Source organism: Danio aesculapii, chromosome 5 (assembly GCF_903798145.1).
Source record: "Danio aesculapii chromosome 5, fDanAes4.1, whole genome shotgun sequence".
NCBI classification, from domain to species: domain Eukaryota; kingdom Metazoa; phylum Chordata; class Actinopteri; order Cypriniformes; family Danionidae; genus Danio; species Danio aesculapii.
The window spans coordinates 34,280,726-34,302,071 of NC_079439.1; positions in this window are offsets into that span (position 1 = coordinate 34,280,726).

The window sequence follows — 21,346 nt, forward strand, 5'->3', positions numbered from 1 at the left end:
TTACACATCAACTAAAGTTTAAAATATGATATCGTAGTGGACCACCCCTTTAAAATATGTCTGAAAAACAATTCTAAAAGGCAAATATTGTCCCTCAAAGTTCATTTCTGGCCGTTTGGTATCCAGTTAAGAAGAGTGAAGTTACTGGTGAGACCAACAGGAAATTATTCGGCAGATGAAGCCAGGCCTCAACTGAAGAAGTCAAGCAAGTATTTGTAAATGCTCGGTATGTGTCAAAACACTTGAATTTATGCATTAGACAGAAGCTGCTATTGAAATGTACACAGTACTCAAACGTAATCAGATTTTCTAGTAATCAACTGTGGTGTTGTTGCTATAGCTCCAGGCTCTACTGTTAGAGCTACAGTACATGAGCACTTGCAGATGGCAATAGATTAAAGAAACACACTTCAACCTTAACGTCATTACAGTTAACAAATTAACTGAGTAGGAGTTTGCCACAAGAATGAAAAGAAAGCATTATTGTACGACACCAGAATTGGTTTCAAGGTGTACATCTGGCCTAAATGACTAAAAAAGTCATGTTAATGGCAAATTCTCTCTTGGGACCTCCAAATGTGTGGCTCCATGGATTAATGACACGTGTTCACCCCTCTTTAGCCGTTTCCTGTTGGCTCACTAATGTGGGTGTAAAGTTGTGTAAAGACCTTTTGAGTCTTGTGTAAAGACCTTTTTGAGTGCTACCACTGTTCTTTCTGTAGTTTTCTGATTCAAATAACTTGACTATTTATTTCTTTAAACACAAATGGCAAACGAAACAACCTAATAAAATATGAGTATGAATAATGAACCATGGCTGTTGTAGTCAAAGTATATATATATATATATATATATATATATATATATATATATATATATATATATATATATATATATATATATATATATATATATATATATATATATATACTCACCAGCCACTTTATCAGGTACACCTGGCCAACTGCTCGAATCAGCCAAACACATGGCAGCAACTCAATGCATTTAGGCTTGTAGACATGGTCAAGACAATCTGCTGCAGTTCATACTGAACATCAGAATTTAAGTGACTTTGAACGGGGCATGGGTTTTGGTGCCAGACGGGCTGGTCTGAGTATTTCAGAAACCGCTTATCTACTGGGATTTTCACGCACGACCATCTCTAGGGTTTACAGAAAATGGTCCGAAAAAGAGAAAATATCCAAAGAGCGACAGTTCTGTGGGTGCATCTCTGAATGCACAACACCTCCAATCTTGAGGCGGATGGGCTACAGCAGCAGAAGACCACACCGAGTGCCACTCCTGTCAGCTAAAAACAGGAAACTGAGGCTACAATTCACACAGGCTCACCAAAATTGGTCAATAGAAGATTGGAAAAACATTGCCTGGTCTGATGAGTCTCAATTTCTGCTGCAACATTTGGAATTTACATGAAAGCATGGATCCATCCTGCCTTGTATCAATGGTTCAGGCTGCTGGTGGTAATTTAACGGTGTGGGGGAAATATTCTTGGCACACTTTGGGTCCATTAAAACCAACTGAGCATCGTGTCAATGCCACAGCCTACCTGAGTATTGTTGCTTACCATGTCCATCCCTTTATGACCACAGTGTACCCATCTTCTGATGGCTACTTCCAGCAGTATAACGCTCCATGTCATAAAGCGTGAATCATCTCAGAATGGTTTCTTGAACATGACAATGAGTTCACTGTACTCAAATGGCCTCCACACAGTCATCAATCTAATAGAGCACCTTTAGGATGTAGTGGAATGGGAAATTCGCATCTGACAAATCTGCAGCAACAGTGTGATGCTATCATGTCAATATGGACCAAAATCTCTGAGGAATATTTCCAGTACCTTGTTGAATCTATGCCACGAAGGATTAAGGCAGTTCTGAAGGCAAAAGGGACCAACCCTGTACTAGTAAAGTGTACCTAATAAAGTGGCCAGCAAGTGGATATATTTTGAACTGACTTTTACTATTTAACACAGTGACAACGTAAATACACACACAAATCACACAGAGGAAATCAAAAAAATTTTAAAATTATAAAAGAAATGTTTGAAATTCTTCAAATTAGCAGAGCAGAATGATTTCTGAAGGATCACAAGACATTAAAAGCTGGAGTGATGATGTTGAAAATTATTGATGATAATCATAAGTGTTTCCTCAATGTAAAATCAGTGTATTAAAATGACTTCTGAAGGACCTTACGGCTGGATTAATGATGAGGAAAAGCTTGCTTCGCTATCACAGAAATAATTCACATTTTAAAATATATTCACACAAGGAAAACAGATATTTTAAATGCAAATAATGTTTCACAATGTTATTCTTTTTTCCTTGTATTTTCACAATACACATGCACACATTGTATTTCTTTGTATATCTTTATATCTGCCTAGAATAAGGAAACCTCCAAGATTCCAGCCTTTTACTCGGCACTGGTGGGAGGTGAAGGGTATAAAGATGTTAGACCCTCTTATTGAGATGCAGTGTTAGAGGTGCTGGGAGGTTTCAATAAAAAACTTTAAATTGTATAGGTGAGGCTTCACTTACAGCGTTGGAGCTAATTGGCAATAAATGAGTCCATCTGGTTTCATTTGCAGCTTGCAAAAGCAGGAGGGTATGTGTGTGTGTGAAGGAGAGTGAGGAGGTGGAGGTGCGCCCTCTTTTTTTTAACCCCCCACATGAGCCTAAACACTCAGCTTAAATAGAAATCTAGTGTGTGCGTGTGTGTGTGTGTGTTCATTCAGCCAGCTCTGCCCCAAAGTCATCAGTGAGCTTCAGAAAAGCCAAGTTACAGTCAACAGTGTTGGGAAAAAGTCAAGAGGGAGCACCACTATGAATAGCCACATGATAGACTATGGAGAATATGTGATTACCTCAGCGCTTCGTGCACCAAACGCTTAAGCAAAACAAAACAGTGGGGGTGAAAAATGATTGGGAAGGACAGGAAAATTCTCTGACCAGAGGTACTGAAGGAGGGAGAGAGCTGTTTGTGTGTGTGTGTGTGTGTGTGTATTTGGGGTTGAGGAGAGACGAGTGAAAGGCATGTGTGTGCTGGGCTTCTCGTAGATTGCCGGTTATTTTCTTTACCCGGGCAGCTCAATCATGCCCTGTGTGTTTGCGCAGCTTGTTAATCAACGCGAGTGTGATTAGCCCTGAGCCAGGCTGATCAAACCCCGCCGAGCGCAGCCAAGGCCAACCCCATCCCTCCCTCCACTCCTCCACCCCCCAAAACACGCTTCATCCGTCCCACAAACCTCCTGCTTACCAACTGAATGCTTTTGCAGGATTCTCCATGCATTCACCTGCTCCACCTTGAGGAAACTGAAGGAAGGAGCACCTATGCAGCTCTGTTTCTGCGATGTTTGTCTTTGTAATTACAGGAATATTTGGTTACATACAAGTTTAGCTTAGTTAATAACATTTGTTAATTAACATTATAATTTGCTCCTCCTAAAAAAACTTTGCATATTGTAAAAAAATAATCATTTGTAAAATGTACCCAGGGCATTACGGTGGCACAGTGGGTAGAGCTCTCACCTCACAGCAAGAAGGTCGCTGGTTCGAGCCTCACCTGGGTCAGTTGGCATTTCTGTGTGGAGTTTGCATGTTCTCCCCTTGTTAGTGTGGCTTTCCTCCGGGTGCTCCGGATTCCCTCACAAGTCCAAAGACATGCTCTATAGATGAATTGGGTAAGCTAAATTGTCTGTAGTGTGTGAGTGTGAATATTTGTGTAAAGACCTTGAGTGTATTTGTGTTTCCCAGTGATGCGTTGCAGCTGGAAGGGCATCCGCTGCATAAAACAGATGCTGGATAAGTTGGCGGTTCATTCTGCTGTGGCGACCCCAGATTAATAAAGGCACTATGCCAAAAAGAAAAGGAATGAATGAATGAATTTACCCAATTAATTTTTTTGTATATTTTATTCATGCTTTTGAATTGTGTATGTAATTTTTATTGATTATTTGTAGTTTGAAGTAAAATATTACATATCATTTAAATTACAATAGCTATAAAACTAGGTGAGCTACAAGCACCTTTTCAGTTATTTTATGTATTTCTTAATATATTTTTTATATATATATATATATATATATATATACTTTACACAATATACTGTGTCAAACAACTGAAAAGTAGGGCTGCATGATAAATCAAATAAAATTTAAATTGTGATTTAGCAAAAACTGTGACTGTCATGCACATCCTGTCAGGGAAGTACGGCTCTGTGATCAGTAGTAAATCTCTTCCAAAGGCCAGAGATTTAATTGCAAATGTTGCTCGGAAGAGACAGAAGAAATCAAACAGAACATTTCTTTTAATACGGGGCTGTCATCTTTGCGTTTAATTAAATGATTAATAAATGATTAAAGCTCAGAATAATGTGTCTAATTTTAACATTGTGTGGCAAGTATCCATATAATAAGTGGGATAAAGTCCATCCAGGCAGTTGTTATTGCAAAATAAAACCATGTTCCTTGCCACAGTTGGCACTGGCTTGCTTGGTTTGGGATGCATCGATGGATTTGCTCTTCAGTGTTTGGAGTTTCAGCAGTGAAAATTAAACCACACTGAACTGAATTAAACTGAACTTCAACTCTGAAAACTGGACCGACACAGTTTCAATTTCAATTTACTTTAACTTTTATGTTAAGCTGCTTTGACACAATGTACACTGTAAAAGCGCTATACAAATAATGGTGAATTGAATTTAACAAGAGCACTTTGCTTTGCTTCGATTAAGCATGTAGCCCTACTAAAAAGACTGTAACACTCATTCTGTTAGACTGTAAGGTTACAAACCTCTCATCTGTATCTTCAATCTTCACCAGCACATGTAACCTCTGTTATAGAGTAATTCCATAATTACGAGTTCATAATAGTCCAAAAGGCGATGATAAACATGGCAATTCTGTGTATTGTTGGGCTTCTCCTTGTTTTTTCACGCTTCATTCTCATGTGTGTCCTTTTCTTTTCTGATAGGATCAGATGTCGGAAGTACTTTAATAATCAGGCACATGTTATTATCATCAGCTCAAGAAGTTCTTTATTTCAAATATAGACGCAATCGAGAAAGCAACGCCGCTTGCACTCATTGAGACAGCCTCAGAAAACAACAACAGGACATGGCAGACTTTGTTCTTCTTGGCTTTGTGGCTGTTCATCAAGACGACCACAAGGTTTGTTTGAGCTCGGGTCAACCATGGCTCATTATTATATGCATATAGTATTACGATGCAATGTGGTCAATCGGTGCTTTTGAAAATACTGTTGTTTGGGTTTGGAAAGGGAGAGGGTGGGTCAGTCGATCAGACAGACAGTCAGTCAGTCAGTCAGTCGGTCAGTCGGTCAGTCGGTCGGTCAGTCAGTCATGAGAGAAATCTGAGATCTGAAAAAGAGTACACAGTGGCCTCTGGTGGATTTGTGAAAGGAAAAACTGCAAAAAAGTAGGTCCTAGGACGTATTTGGCACTCTCCAGAAATGTATATAGCGGAACGTTTTCAGAATGAGCCTGGGTTGATAAAATAGCATGATATAATAAGAACTAGTCACTAATTTTTCCAAAATATACAATAGTTATGATTTACTATTTTCTACCATATGATTTACTTTCTAAAAAGTAACAAGCCTATTATAGTCTTTTTCCACATGTATGTATTATGCAATTAATACAGTATAATAACTAACCTACTTTAAAAATTAACTCTGTAATACAAAGTACAGTGACAAGGTAAATAAAGTAGGTTCAGAGATCTTTCCTCAGCAAGTATACGTACTGTAAGTGCATGTACTATAAAAACACTGCAGCCATTTAACAAATATAAACTGTCCTCTTTGACCCACTGAATAACCCAGATTTCACCTTTTATAAAAAGAAAAGTAAGAACAAGTGGAAATTAGTGCTGTCTATCCTTACTTTAATTAATGACAAAACAGCTTGTGTTCCCCTCACTCACTCCTTCATTATCTCTGTTGATAAGGAGTGGACGGACATAAGGCACAGATCACAAGAGAGCAAAGGTGTTGATTTCCTTAAATGTTTGATAAACAAAGCTGAACCCAAGAACCTCCTGCTGACCACCGGTTTTGTGAATGCAATCCTCTTTCACAGGATGCTGCTGTTTATGTTGCTGGTCAAGGTCAAACATGAGCTCTGTGTGTCTCTACTTCAGTCTGATGCCCAATTGGGTTTCCTTCCATCAACAGAAGTCCTAATTCCCCATATAAAAATATCTGGCCAGTGCACAGCCCTCCTGGCTATTGTTCGAGAGGCACTTTTAGGGTGGCCTTACTTCCTGTGTTAAAGCTAAGGGGGTCAGATGCTGCTGAACAGTACATTCTGTTTCAATCAAAATGTTGGCTATCACAGAGGGAAAGTTCCCAGGTTGACTAATGTACAGTCATAATCCCAATGTCAAAGATGAGCTGAAACAATGATTAATGCCAGGGTTCATCATATGGAGTAATGTAGAACTGCTATATGATGATTACTGTGTGTTAACTGTGTATTTAGTAATATGAGTGTTTGGGGTCATGTTTCGGCTCAAACTTCAGTGTTTCGGCGACAGTGCTAACCACTGAGCCATCATGTCGCCACAGCGGAATAAACTGCCAACTTATCTAGCACATTTTTCATGCAGCGGATGCCCTTTCCCATCACTGGGAAACATCCATACCCACTCATTCACACTCATACACTACAGACAATTTAGCTTACCCAATTCACCTATACCACATGTCATTGGACTTGTGGGGGAAACCGGAGCACCCGGAGGAAACCTACGCAAACACGGAGAGAACATGCAAACTCCACACAGCAATGCCAACTGACCCAGCTGAGGCTTGAACCAGCGACCTTCTTGCTGTTAGGCGAACGTGCTACCCACTGTGCCACCACGTCACACCTATAGTCATGACATTATAAATATATTAAAATAGATCAGGGGTTCCCAAACTTTTCAGCCTGTGAACCCCAAAATAACAATACCAGTGACTTGCGACCCCCTCGTTCATCAGAAGTGGTTATAAATATACATACGTTGTGCACACATCAATAACAATAGGCCTATATAAACACAAGCATTTTGACAACATAAAAAAGCACAACAGTCTAACAACCATATCATTTATATAGTCATTTATATTGAATGTATTTGATTGCCGTAAAGGTGTCAGAAAGTTTAACCTGGTGCTATGAAATCAATCTGCTGCAGTTGACGATATTGCTGTTGTTGTTAATCTAACGTAAATACACCATATATGAAAAAATGTATTCAAGGCTGTTGGTTTTTCATGCTTTTCAAGGCTGATGGTTGTTGTTTTTTTATGTTACCAATGACTACTATTTTTATCTTCTGTGGATTATGGATAAAATATGGTAATTCTAATAGTTTAATAAAATTTATTTCACTTCTGAAAATCAAGCGACCCCCTGTCATCGTCCCGCGACCCCCAGTTTGGGAACCACTGAAATCGAAAACTGTTATTTTAAATTAAAATGATATTTCACCATAAAGATGTTTTAAAAACATTACACTTTTTTTAAGCTCCCTTAAAGGGAGAGCGCACTCTCACTGACATGCCATTTCAAAACAGCATGAATTTCTTTTCTCTGTACAACATAAAAGAATATGTTCGAAAAAAATGTGTTTTTGTCCAAACAGGGAGCATTATTACAAACCAAAACTGTAAACATAATTCACTTCTCAAAAACGTTTTTTAAATATAACAAAATAAATAAAGATAGAAAGAAAGAAAGAATAAAGAAAAAAGGTTAGGAAGGATGTGACAGTGGGTAAATAATGTCAGAATTATCCGCTTTATTTACTATTTGTGTATAGTTTAATAATTTGTTTTGTTTTATTTGTCTTTAATTCCTAAATGTACATTACCGGTCAAAAGTTTGGGGTCAGTAGGATTTTAAATGTTTTAAAATAAGCTTCTCCTGCTCACCAAGGCTGCATTTATTAATTCAAAAATACAGAACAAATTGTCAAATTGTGAAATGTTATTGCACTATAAAATAACTGTTCAAAAGTAGTTAATAATTTAATTTAATCATTTATTCCAGTGGTTTTAAAGATGAATTTTCTGCTTCATTACTCCAGTCTTCAGAGCCACATAATTCTTTAGAAATCACTCTAAGTTGGCACCAGTAGCCTAGTGGTTAAGTGCGCCGACATATAGCGCCATGGTGCTTACGGTGAGTTTGATTCCCAGCTCGAGGTCCTTTGCCAAACCTTCCCCTCTCTCTGCTCTCAACTATTTCCTGATAATTCTCTGCACTATTCTATCCATTAAAGGTTAAAAAAACAAAACAAAAATATTATATATATATATATATATATATATATATATATATATATATATATATATATATATATATATATATATATATATATATATATAAGAAATCACTATACAATAATCAATAATTATTATTATTATTGTTATTATTTTTATGGTAATAATAATAAAAGCAATAATGACTGGAGTACTGCTTTCATTTAAAACTACATACAATAAGAAAGCAGCATTTTAAAATTTTTAATAAATATTTAAAAATGTAACCATTTTTTATATTTTTAAATGCCGCCTTGATGAATAGTATAGTTTTCTACAAAAACTGACAAAAACTTTTGACCGTAGTGTATGTTACATTTTTTTCACCCATTTGTCCACAACAGTGCCATTTCCACCATATCTATTCTGTGGTCAAGTTGACACTTTAAACACAATAAATTTTTTCATCACACTTTTAAAAAGCAAATCAATGCACTAACTTCTGGAAAAAGTCTGTCAATAGATCTGCCAAGCAGCAGCATTGCCCTGATTCACAGTAGTGTGTGAGAGGTGCTATACCTGAGGGGAACGAGTGAGCTTCATCTGCATAAGCTGTGACAAGTCGATGGTAATTAGCTGTAAGACGTGAGTAGATGGCGGCTCAGGTTAACAGAGAGGGTTTGCTCATTAGGAGAGATGGAGAGATGGTGAGGTCACAAAAGTCATGTGATACCGGATAAGTGGATACGGGACAGTCAGATTTGGAATTGAGGAAAGACGCAAACAAAGTATGTGATGACACCTGTATTTCCTAACAGGTTTGCTCTCCTTTCCATTTCAAACAGTCTAAAACAGCCAGCAGCATACACTGAACAGGCCTTCATTCTCACTCGCTTACTTTCACAGAGGTTCACACACGATAAAACCTCTTGTGCGGAAGACAATTGCTGTATTTACTCTTTGTCACGAACATCCTAACAGACATCCTCTCAGAGTCCTACCTATTGAAATGGGTGACAAAAGAGGGAAGAGACAGCATGGAAAAGTGCCCAAACCTGCTAAGGGTATCTGTTTTCCTCCGCGCGCACAAGGGAGAACAGCCGGACGCTGTGTTTGGGTGCGTTCTGATAGCGGGGCTTATCGAGCCCCGTCTCTCTCTCTTCCTCCTTCCTCCGCTCCTTCTGTCTTCCGACCTCCGCCTCGAGGGGAAGCCGCTTATGTCATGCCGATTCTCCAGGCCTTGTGGGAGAACGATTGAAAGCCGTAAACTGGGAGGGAAATGGGAAAAGGTGCATGCATTGCTTTTGTTACTTTTTCTGCTCGGTGAAATAGATACAGATTGCTTGCTTCTTGCTAACAGAGATGGTTCAAAATTAATAGTCTGAAAATGCAAGTTATTGTTATTTATTTGCCATCATGTTGTTCCCAGACAAGTTAGATTTTCTTCTGCTTATTTGTTTGTCCATAAGCAAATGGGGTACAAAACAAATTTAGAACCCGCTGATTTTAATATATGAACAAAAACACACTTTTCAAAATATTGTCTAGTGTACAGGAATTATATGAATTTTAATACAGTAACAGACTTTTCAGTTTTGGATATAGATATATCAGTAAATGTCAATGAAGTAAACATATAGGTTTCTTTGTCCAGTAAAGGGTTAAAGGGGCTATACACATAAAAATAAAGGTCCCATGATTCCTTACAGTGCTGTCATGGATTAATTTTGGGGTTCATTAAAGAATTTCAGTGAACAGTTCCTAAAATAACAATTTGTTTGTTAGTGTGAAGAACATTTTTAATAATCTAGAAAATCTTTTAATATTCTAGAAAAACAATTTGTGGAACTTGAAGGTTTTTGGATTTTAAGTTTCTTCATGGAACAATCAATGCCATTTTAAAACAAAAACACCCAGACATTCCCAGATTTCCTTGCAGGTCCACAGATATCACCTGAATTAAAACATTAAATTTTGGACTGGTCGATTGGTGCACATCTACTAAAGAATGTTGTGGAGGAAGTGTCATGGTTTCGTGGTGCTTTCTGTAGCACGAGTTGGGCCTAGAGCTACATGGCAAAGTGAGTGCAAATCTTTATCAAAAACTCCTTCCAATCAGCCAGCAATTTTCATGCAGTACAATGCTCTATCACACAGAAAAATTGATGAAGCAGTTCCTTGACGCTGAAAAACCTAAAATAATGAAAAGGCAGCCTAAAGTCCTGACCCAAACTTGAATGAAAATCGCTGGAAAATCTTAATAACAAAGTTATGGCAAGAAAAAACAACGGAAAAGACGAAGAAGAGTGGATCAAGACTAATAGACTAAAGCAGGTCGCACACCAGAAGTGCCGTTCGGCGGCACGCCACATTGCGCCACGCAGCGCCATACATTTCAGAATTCTAAAGATAGGTTTCTATCAGGGTACACACACTGGTGCCGCAAGTCGGCGGCTGTCCGTAGCGCCCAGACACGACTCAGGACACTGTTCATTTTTCTGCGGCAGCCACAGAGCGCCATCTGATTAGTATTATTTAAAATGCCATGCAAATGTGCGCGTCTTGAAGTGCATTGGTTATTTTGTAATTACAGTTCTAGTGGTCTAGTTCTAGTATAGCCAAAACTAAAATTCACATTCTGAATGATTACATTATTTCTAAAATAAAAAATATATAATAATAATAATAAATAAATAAATAAATAAATAAAAAAAGATCAAGTGTATATAGATTGTACTCTTATTTTGATCAATGGAGTAAAATATAGTAAATAAACCCTTAAATATGCTATTCCATAAATTCAATTAGTCAAGCAGGGAAATAAGTTGCTGGCTGCAGTTCACTTAACATCCACCGTTGCTATTAAAGGATTCTGAATTCTTTATACCTTTTAGATGGCTTCAAAGTGTTTTAACTAACTCTCTAAACAGCTGAGAAAAACCAAGCCAAATGATTCCTTAAAAAAAAAAAAGAAACAAGATGGAAACACCCAAAAGGGATGACTGAGAAGAAGAATAAAGCCCTGCTAAGGAAGAGCAGTCTTCCAGGGTCCTCTATAGAGGAAATGAGCATTGTAACAGAATGCTGCGTGGTGTTAAGGCCTGAGGGCAAAACTCAAAACCTCATATCCAGGAATAAGAAGCCCCTCTCTTCTTTTTATTTCTCTCACATTCTCTCCATCTCCCTTTCTCATCTCTCTCCCACACAACTAGCATTCGGGTTTGTCCAACTGCTATCGCTGCCCCTTCCTCCCCCAACAGGAAATGAAATCCATTTTAAAATCATTTGGAAAACCACAGGGGCTTCAGACCAGGAAATAATCAGCGTGGGAGAGAGAGAGAGGCGAGCGAGAGAGATAGAGCTCCACGGATGGAGACGGGACAAAGATGCTCCATGATTTCAGATCTGTCTGCTTTCTCTCCTTTCTCTCTCCTCTATTCCCATCACTCGACAGAAACTGGATCTTACACAGTGGGTGGTCAGTCCAGGTCCTGGATCTCCCTTTGCCTGGCCAGTCTGACCCCGTCCTGACCTTCAGTAGAAAAGGGCCACCTAGGGGGCGCTGTCCTCTTATCACCAATCGGATAAGATCTGCTCTGACATTTCTTTGCTTCAGTATCTTAAAGGCTGCCACTGAAGTCAAATGACCAAAATCCTGCTTTTTCACTATTGTGTTTTCACCCATAAGGCTCACACTCTCCCTGGACAGTCTGAAGGTTATATAGATGAGAAATCAGACTTTCTCAGACATTTTCATGCGTGAAGGACCCTTGAGAAGGTTGAGGGGATGAATTGAGTTTATCTGGATAAATGTGTTTAGCTCTTATGCTGAGATTAAGTTAAAGATGACATGCATATAACTGAAAAGTGAAAAATTTGGGTAAATGAGCTTGAAATTAGTATTTTGGTTAGAAAGAATGCGTCAAGAGTGATGGTAAAGACAATGTTTCTCTTTTATTTATTTAATTATTATTTACCCAGAATGTCCCATTGAGATACAATATCTTAGGGAGTCCTGGTCAAGACAGGGAGCATAAGACAGAGTTACAAAAAATATCACAGCATATAGACACACACAAAAATAGTATAAACCATAATCAATTGTTAAAACATGTGCCCTGTTTTAAATTGACAGTCTTTAAAATATTTTTAAATATATAGCGATAGATACAGATGTTATATGTAGTATGTGTTGAAGCTCATTCCATGCAGAGCATACTTAGAGAATGCAGATCGACCTAACTCCGTGTGAAAAAATGTCATCTTGTGTATCTGCTGATCTGGTATTGTAAGTATTTGAGCAGTACTCGAACAAACTATATATATACTGTATATATATATATATATATATATACTGTATATATATATATATATATATATATATATATATATATATATATATACTGTATATATGTATATATATATATATATATATATATATATATATATATATATATATATATATATATATATATATATATATATATATATATATATATATATATGTATATAGTGGTAATTTACCAACTAAAGCTTTAAAAATAAAAACTATAAACTAAGATATGTTGTTTTCTCCTAACTGCAATGAGGTCCGTTCTGTCATTTTTGGCTTCGTTCATTTGGCATCCTTGCCAAATTTGCCCACTGGCCTCTGTCCATCATGGCCTCTTAACCATCCCCATATCATAATTGGCTTCATCACAGTCTCCTCTCCACTAATCAGCTGGTGTGTGGGGTGTGCGGTCTGGTGCAATATGGCTGCTGTCGCGTCATCCAGGTGGATGCTGCACACTGGTGGTGGATGAGGAGACCCCCCCCCCCAATGTGTAAAGAACTTTATGTGTCCAGAAAAGCACTATATAAATGTAAGGAATTATTGTTATTATTGTAAATGAAAATAAAAACTCAATGTTGTTCTGAATGTTTTTAAAAGGTTATCAAATATTAAAACTATAAGTCAACTTATCACCAAGCCAGACACCTAAATATTTATAAGATGTAACTTTTTTAATCTGTATGCCATTTAAAGTTTTCATTTTAAAATCATGTATTGATAACCTGGATCATGTAAAGATCATGTATTTCATTATTGTTTTGCATTTAATACTAATTTTAAGCAATCGAGAGACATTTGGAATGAATTAAAAGAATTTTTGTTAAGTGTCTATTGCCATTTGTATAGATGAAGCCATAGTGTAAATAATTGTGTCGCCAGCATAAAAGTGTACATTTGCAGACTCAACGGCTTTACCAAGATAATTTATATGCAATTATAAATCAATATTCATCAAAGGCTGAAAAAGAACTTTTCATAATATTAAACAGCTGTGGGTGGATGTATTAACTGTTTTCAATACTGATAATAAGAAATGTTTATTGAGCACAAAATCAGCACATTAGAAGGATTTCAGTCAGTTCGTGTAACTAAGGATGCTGAAAATGCAGCTGAGATCACTTAAATAAATAACTTTTTTTAAAATACAATCATTTTTTTACACTTTTTAAATATATTTTATATTTAATTATTTATTTATGTATATTTTTATATATGTTGTTGGGTATTGTGCTTTTAATATTGGAATGACAACATAAATCGAGTTATGAATCAAGTGCACATGAATGTCACAGTATAGTAATTATAACAACCGGGTAAGCAAATTATTTTTAAAAGTTGACACCGATTTGGCTTGCAGAGAAAAGCATTTCCCACAATTCTCTGTGGCAGCTTAATAATAATATAATAAATACATGATAAAGTACGTTAGAAAAGATTCAGTATTTGGAGGGCCTCAATATGCTTTTGTGTGCTGTTTGCAATTGAGTATTCTTGGCACACAAGCACATCCATTTTCCCCAGCTATAAAACGGGCATGCTAAAGAGAAACAACCCAGAACAGATCATTTTCCAGGTGTGTTTAGGACTGGCTAATTTACACTCGAAGCTGAATACATCACAGCCTGCCCCAGTGGTTGCCTGCCGCTGCCTCCTGGTGGTTAAAATCATACAACCTCAAAGTCCGATCAGACACCAAGGTCCATTAAGCATCTACTTATGTTCCTCTAATACATTTATACGGGCATAATAAATCATAGAGACAAAAAAATGCATAACAAATATTAATATGCTTGTAAAGACAAACAACTGTAATCGAGTTTCTAAAATGTATTCCCTGGTTAATTTCTAATGAACTTGAATTTCATAACATACAGACTTCAACCTACAAACCAACAATCCACACAGAAACAGAGTTATGCTCCATAGGCCTGTGCTGAGATTCAGACACCAACAAATCTCCTACAGACGTCCACTACTGATTTACTTCAGCAATGTGAATGTGAATTTCACTGTAATCATGACATGTCCTCCTCGTTACTCCGCATTGTGAAAGAAAGTGGAACAGATTGTGAAAAACAAAGTCAGTTTTGTACCGCGAGTCCCAATCAGGAGGGAAAGCCTCCAGAGAACGTGGACTCATCAATCAATCAATCAATGTATGCCATTAGTGCTGTGTACTCTTCTGATTAAAGGCCACCACAGAGAGGTGTGACAGTGTGTGCTCCAGTCTACCTAAAACTCTGTCATCACAGCCTCTAATCTCAGCCGACGGAGGCTCAAGGGAAGAGAGCGCCAGCCGGAGCACGCTCAACTAACCGCTGAAAGACTGATTGCTTTCAGGAATTCCACAAACATTAATGCATGCACAAATAGACAGAATGTACAATAAAAATGTTACTTTTTACTGAAATACTTTTTTTTTTTTAAACAGAATTACTTTTTATGACACACAGTACTGTTTTTTTCACAGCCAGTTGTATATTATGGTATACTTTTACTTTGTTTGCCATAGATTGAAAGAAAAAAAATCCTAGTCATGTTTCTTCTTCCTTTCAAGAATATTGCCTTAAAAGATTGTTCAGATGAATATTGAAATGGTTTTAATACCAGTATATGAAAAACAGATAAATATACATTATAAATAAATGCAGCAAATCAAAAAACATTTACAATTCTTCTGCTGCAGGCCACTTTTAAACTTGAAAAATAAATATTAGATTTATTATTGATGATATTTAAGACAACAATACTAGTAATTGAGAATTGGTGAAAAGATAAACCTGCTGTAGCAGTTGTGAAAAAATAAGGGTGAAATAAATTGCATTAATATTCATTGTAATAGACCAATTTATGTAAAAACAAAACATACTTATTCTGACATATACTTATGAAATATAATAGAGAATAAGTGATCAAACTCAATTTGGTTATATTTTAAATAATTCAAAATGCCTCGATGCCAAATGATAAAACCTAGTTTTAAAGATTGTGGAAATATCAAAACTTAGAATCATTTATTAGTATTTTGGAGCTGCATTGATCTTTCAAGTCAAATTTGAGACTTTTTAAGACCATTATGAATGAAAATTTAGACTTATACAGGGCTAAACACTCATGATTATTTCTAATGGCCCAGTTGCCACAAAAAAATAAAAATAAAAATCTAATGTAAATATTTCTTAGCAACATACTTTAATGTGTCAAAACAAGAAAACTCTAGTTTAATACACTACTTCCAGCATAATAATATAATTTATATATACAGTTGAAGTCAGAATTATTCGCCCCCCTGTTTAATTTTTTTCCCAATTTCTGTTTTACGGAGAGAAGATTTTTTCAACACATTTCTAATCATAATAGTTTTAATAACTCATTTCTAATAACTGATTTATTTTATCTTTGCCATGATGACAGTAAATAATATTTGACTAGATATTTATCAAGACACTTCTATACAGCTTAAAGTGACATTTAAAGGCTTAACTAGGTTAATTAGGTTAACTAGGCAGGTTAGAGTAATTAGCCAAGTTATTGTAGAACAATGGTTTGTTCTGTAGACTATCGGAAAAAAATAACTTAAAGGGGGTAATAATTTTGACCTTAAAATGGTGTTTAGAAATTAAAAAACTGCTTTTATTCTAGCTGAAATTAAAAAAGTAAGACTTTCTCCAAAGAAAAAAATATTATCAGACATACTGTGAAAATTTCCTTGCTCTGTTAAACATAATTTGGGAAATATAAAAAAATAAATAAATCAAAGGGGGGCTAAAAATTCTGACTTCAACTGTATATATATATTTCTTTAAACTTCAACTGACTTCAACTGTATATATATATATATATATATATATGTGTGTGTGTGTGTGTGTGTGTGTGTGTGTGTGTGTGTGTGTGTGTATAAATGAGAAGTTTAACCTTGTTTAAAATTTTATTTATTGTGGAGGCAATTACATAAATAATCAAAAATATATATTTGTTGGCTTTTGGTCCAAACTGATTGAGTAATAACTTATCTTAATTGAACTTCTATTCAACCTAATGAATTTCTGTTATAAAACCTTAAATTTCATGTCTATTTATAAATATTATGTCTACTTGCTGGGCATCACTGAGGTACAATGGGTCTCACAGCAAGAAGTACGCTGATTCGAGCCCGGCTGAGACAGTTGCTATTTCTGTGTAGAGTTTGCATGTTCTCCCCATGTTTGCGTGGGTTTCCTCCGGACACTTGAGTTCCCCCCCAGTCCAAAGACATGTGCTATAGGTGAATTGAATAAGCTAAATTGGCTGTAGTTTATGAGTGTGGGTGTTTCCCAGTGTTGAGTTGTGGCTGAAAGGGCATCCGCTGCGTAAAACATGTGCTGGATAAGTTGACGGCTCATTCCGCTGTGGCGACCCCTGATTAATAAAGAGACTAAGCTGAAAAGAAAATGTATGAATGTCTACTCGCCCTTACTTCTGAAAATAGTTTTTGTATGAATGGAAGATAACGTAAAGGGATAAATTGCTATTGTTATTATCATGAGGAACTGTGTAAATATTTTTAGTTTTCTTTCCCTGATTTTATTAAGATGGATTGTTGGTAATTAGATGGATGTTGGCCCGACTCGGTAGCTTTACTTGGACAGAAGAAAATTTAAATTAAAATGATTTATTTAAAATTAAGACATACAACACAATATTTCAGTGAATTTAAGACCTTTTTAAGACCTAAAATTTAGTTTTTGAAATTCAAGACATTTTAAGACCCCATGAATACTCTAAATCTTTAAAACAAAACATTAAAGAAGACATGCTATATATATATATATATATATATATATATATATATATATACACACATATATACAGTATAATGTATAATGTTTTAATTCTTAAGTTCCTCCTTGTTGTCTTTGATCCAGCTATTATGAATAATGGGTTTATGGTGATGTCTGCTCTGGAGTGATAACATTTCTTATTTAAAGAATCTTTAAACCTAAAATACTTAATTAATTCCAATAAAACAATTAAATTAAGCAGTTTGCTGTCTGTGCGTCAATTAGACTTTAAAACCGTCAATGAGTGTACAATTTCACATTTGGCCTTGAGTACACAAGAACCTAAAATTCACAGCCAAATATGACAAATATAAGTGCTTCCCAAAATTAAATTTTAATATTGATGGTTCATTCAATAATCTCCATTCTCTTGAAATAAAAAAACTGTTCTCCACGTACTGATGTTTTGCTACTAAATACAAAATTTGGTTTATAAAAATACACACATAGGGACACACTCCATATATTACAACACTACTGAAGACCCACATGCTATTGTCTCCCAAAGTGAAGACCTTACAAAAATCTTAATTGAATCTAATCCTGCCGTCTCAGGAGAGCATAAACTCCGGAGGGAAAATCCAAGCGCCGAAAGACTTTTCCACTAATGTCAGTTTGCAAGTCACTTTTTCAACTTTGAATTCATACATGTGTGAATGACATCTAATGTGTGTGCGTGCGCTGTGTCGCGGCGACGCGTGACGCACCCCAGGATTAGACAGATCCAGCGTGGAGGGGCTTGATTGATGAGCCCATTCCAAATGTTTTCGCGTCCAAGTCAGTGGGAGTTTGAGTTGCCTTTGCGCATCTTAATACCAAACAAAACATTAGCGTCGGATTCCCAGGGCTGGCTGCCTCTCGCTGGATTTCATTAGTCACCCCTCCACAGCACACAAATGCGCCGCATGGCTCCGGGACATGGAGAAGAGAGAGAGGCGGAGAGGGAGAGGAAGGGCAGGGGGCCATTAAGGGATCATCATCTCATCCCAGCTTCCCTACCGCTAAGGATCAGAGCAAAAAAAATGAGAGAAAATGTCCTTATTCCTTCAGTAGTTTCAAATCGGCTCGGATGCTCACTGCGACATCTCATGAATCTGGACCAAAATGTAGACACACATGAAATAATGATTTTTTCCATGATATTTGCTTATTTAATTTCATGTTTTCACTATTCTGCAGCGCATCCGTCGAAACGACTATATTTAAACGATCCCTGCCACATCAGGAGAAACACTGATCTCATTCGCCCACTAATGAGGGCACTCATCTGTGTTTGTCTCCCCTGCCTACTTTTGCTCCTGCCAAGCCTTGATGCAATTACACCCCCACATCTGCAGGGGGCTCCCTCCTCCCATCGGCACGGGGCTTTGGAGAGGCCCTGGTGCTCCTGATTCACGGTTAATCAATCATGGTGCCTGGGTAATGACGCCCCACTGCTCCCCTAATGTCTTCTGGCGGGAGCCTCTGCCGCTGGCATTGAGCTCACGCAGGCACACATATGGCCGCTCTGAGTGAGTGACAGGACCCCTTTTGCGTGTGTGGCACCCTGCGCGACGGAAGCCATCAGCTCCGCACATAGACACGCGCGCTGACAAGCACACACACGCGCCTGAGGGAAGGAGGAGAGCGGCTGGAGAGAGGGAGGAAATGGGGAGAAGTGCCGCTTGGCCAAACTTCTCCCGTCAAAGTGAACTGTCAGGAACAAAGCAAGTAGGGCAATGTGATATTTTCCCAAGCAGCTTGGTTTGGGGAGCATTTGGAGGCCTGTAACGCCGGGTTGCGTGACATTCAGAGCTGCATTTAGACTGTCTTTGTGAGTTCTGATTCAGTTCCAGAACTGAGTTGTATTGGAACTGAGGAAGGAGGTGACATGAATGCTACTCCCAGCAGATTTGAATGAGAGGAAGTAGATTTAATATTAAATGAAATTTACAGAAATTCATGTGACTGAACAAAGTTTGTTTTCCTCAGGAGAAACTTGAATGTTAGCTTGACAAATCCTTATTTGAAAGTTTTGAAAAAGTTTGAAAAACCAAGCCTTAATGTTTGAATGTGTAGCAATAGCTGCTGAAAATACCATCACAGGAACAAATCACACTTTTAAATATACTGGAAAAAATTATATATTGATTATATATGTTTAAAATGGCTGTGATAATGATAAATAACTAAAAAAATGCTACAGTAAAAATCTTTAACCTGGTTAATGGTTTTTCTTATTATTGGGATCATTTGTGGCCTAATGGTTAGGGAGCTGAGCTTGTTATAGAAAGATAGCAGGTTTGATTAAAACATTACCAAGTAAACATTACCATAAAAATCTTAATAAAGCAATAAACACATTAAGGGTGTTTATTTGCTGAAATTTGTATTAAATTTGTTTTATTTATATTGTGCAATGTATATTTCTCATGTTTTTGTGTATACTATATGTTTTGAAAAGTGTAAAAACAATAAATCATTGTATGAATGCTGTAATGTTTAAATAATTTTCCATTTAAAACGCTTGAAGGTCATGTGACCATCAGGAAGAATGCATTATCTCATTTCTCAGAGGACGCGTTCTCTGTTCTCATGGTCTCGTGGTCTCCCGAGTTTGTTCTTCTGAAGACACCTGGTAAGACCGGTCTCCACAAGAAAACATGTCCGTTCTCTGCGTTCTTGTAATTGAGAAACAGTCATTGCCTCATAACAGTTGTAGTTTGGCAGGACACAGAAAGTGATCTCCACACAAGGCCAATCACAACAGAGCAAGAGCAACTCCCAATACAGTACAGGAGAAAGACGGAGCAAAGGCGGAACAAGAGGGAAGGAGAGCCAGGTACATGCAGTGGAGGTGAACCTGGACCGTGGAGCTGTGGAATCTAGAGCGTGGAGCTGCAGATCTGTAGATCTGCGTGGAGTCTGATCTGTAGAGCTGTGGAGAGTCTGGAGTGTGGAGCTGTGGAAAATCTGGAGCTGTGGAGAGTCTGGTGCTGTGCAGAGTCTGGAGCATGGAGAGTCTGGAGGGTGGAGCTGTGGAGAGTCTGGAGCGTGGAGCTGTGGAGAGTCTGGAGCGTGGAACTGAGGAGTCCCTGGAGCGTGGAACTGTGGAGAGTCTGGAGTGTGGAGCTGTGGAAAATCTGGAGCTGTGGAGAGTCTGGTGCTGTGCAAAGTCTGGAGCATGGAGAGTCTGGAGGGTGGAGCTGTGGAGAGTCTGGAGGGTGGAGCTGTGGAGAGTCTGGAGCGTGAGGCTGTGGAGAGTCTGGAGCGTGGAACTGAGGAGTCCCTGGAGCGTAGAACTGTGGAGAGTCTGGAGTGTGGAGCTGTGGAGAGTTTGGAACATGGAGTTGTGGAGAGTCTGAAGTTATGGAAAATTTGGAGCTGTGGAGAGTCTGGAGCATGCAGCTGAGGACGGTCTGGAGTGTGGAACTGAGAAGGGTCTGGAGCATTAAACTGTGGAAAGTCTAGAGCAGGGATAGGCAAACTTGATCCTGGAGGGCTGGTGTCTTGCACTGTTTTGTTCTAACCCTAATCAAACATACCTGCCTGTAGCTTTTTAGCGATATTGAAGACACTGATTCGTGCATTTAGGTGTGTCTGATTAGTGTTGGAGCAAAACTATGCAGGCACACTGGCCCTCATGGATCAAGTTTGCCGAACCCAGGTCTAGAGCATGAAGAGTCTGGAGTCTGGTGCTGTGGAGAGTCTGGAGCTGTGGAGAGTCTGGAGTCTGGTGCTGTGGAGAGTTTGGAGCGTGGAGCTGGGGAGAGTCTGGAGCGTGGAGAGTCTGGAGTCTGGTGCTGTGGAGAGTTTGGAGCATGGAGCTGTTAAGAGTCTGGAGCGTGGAGAGTCTGGAGTCTGGTGCTGTGGAGAGTCTGGAGCGTGGAGCTGTGGAGAGTCTGGAGCGTGGA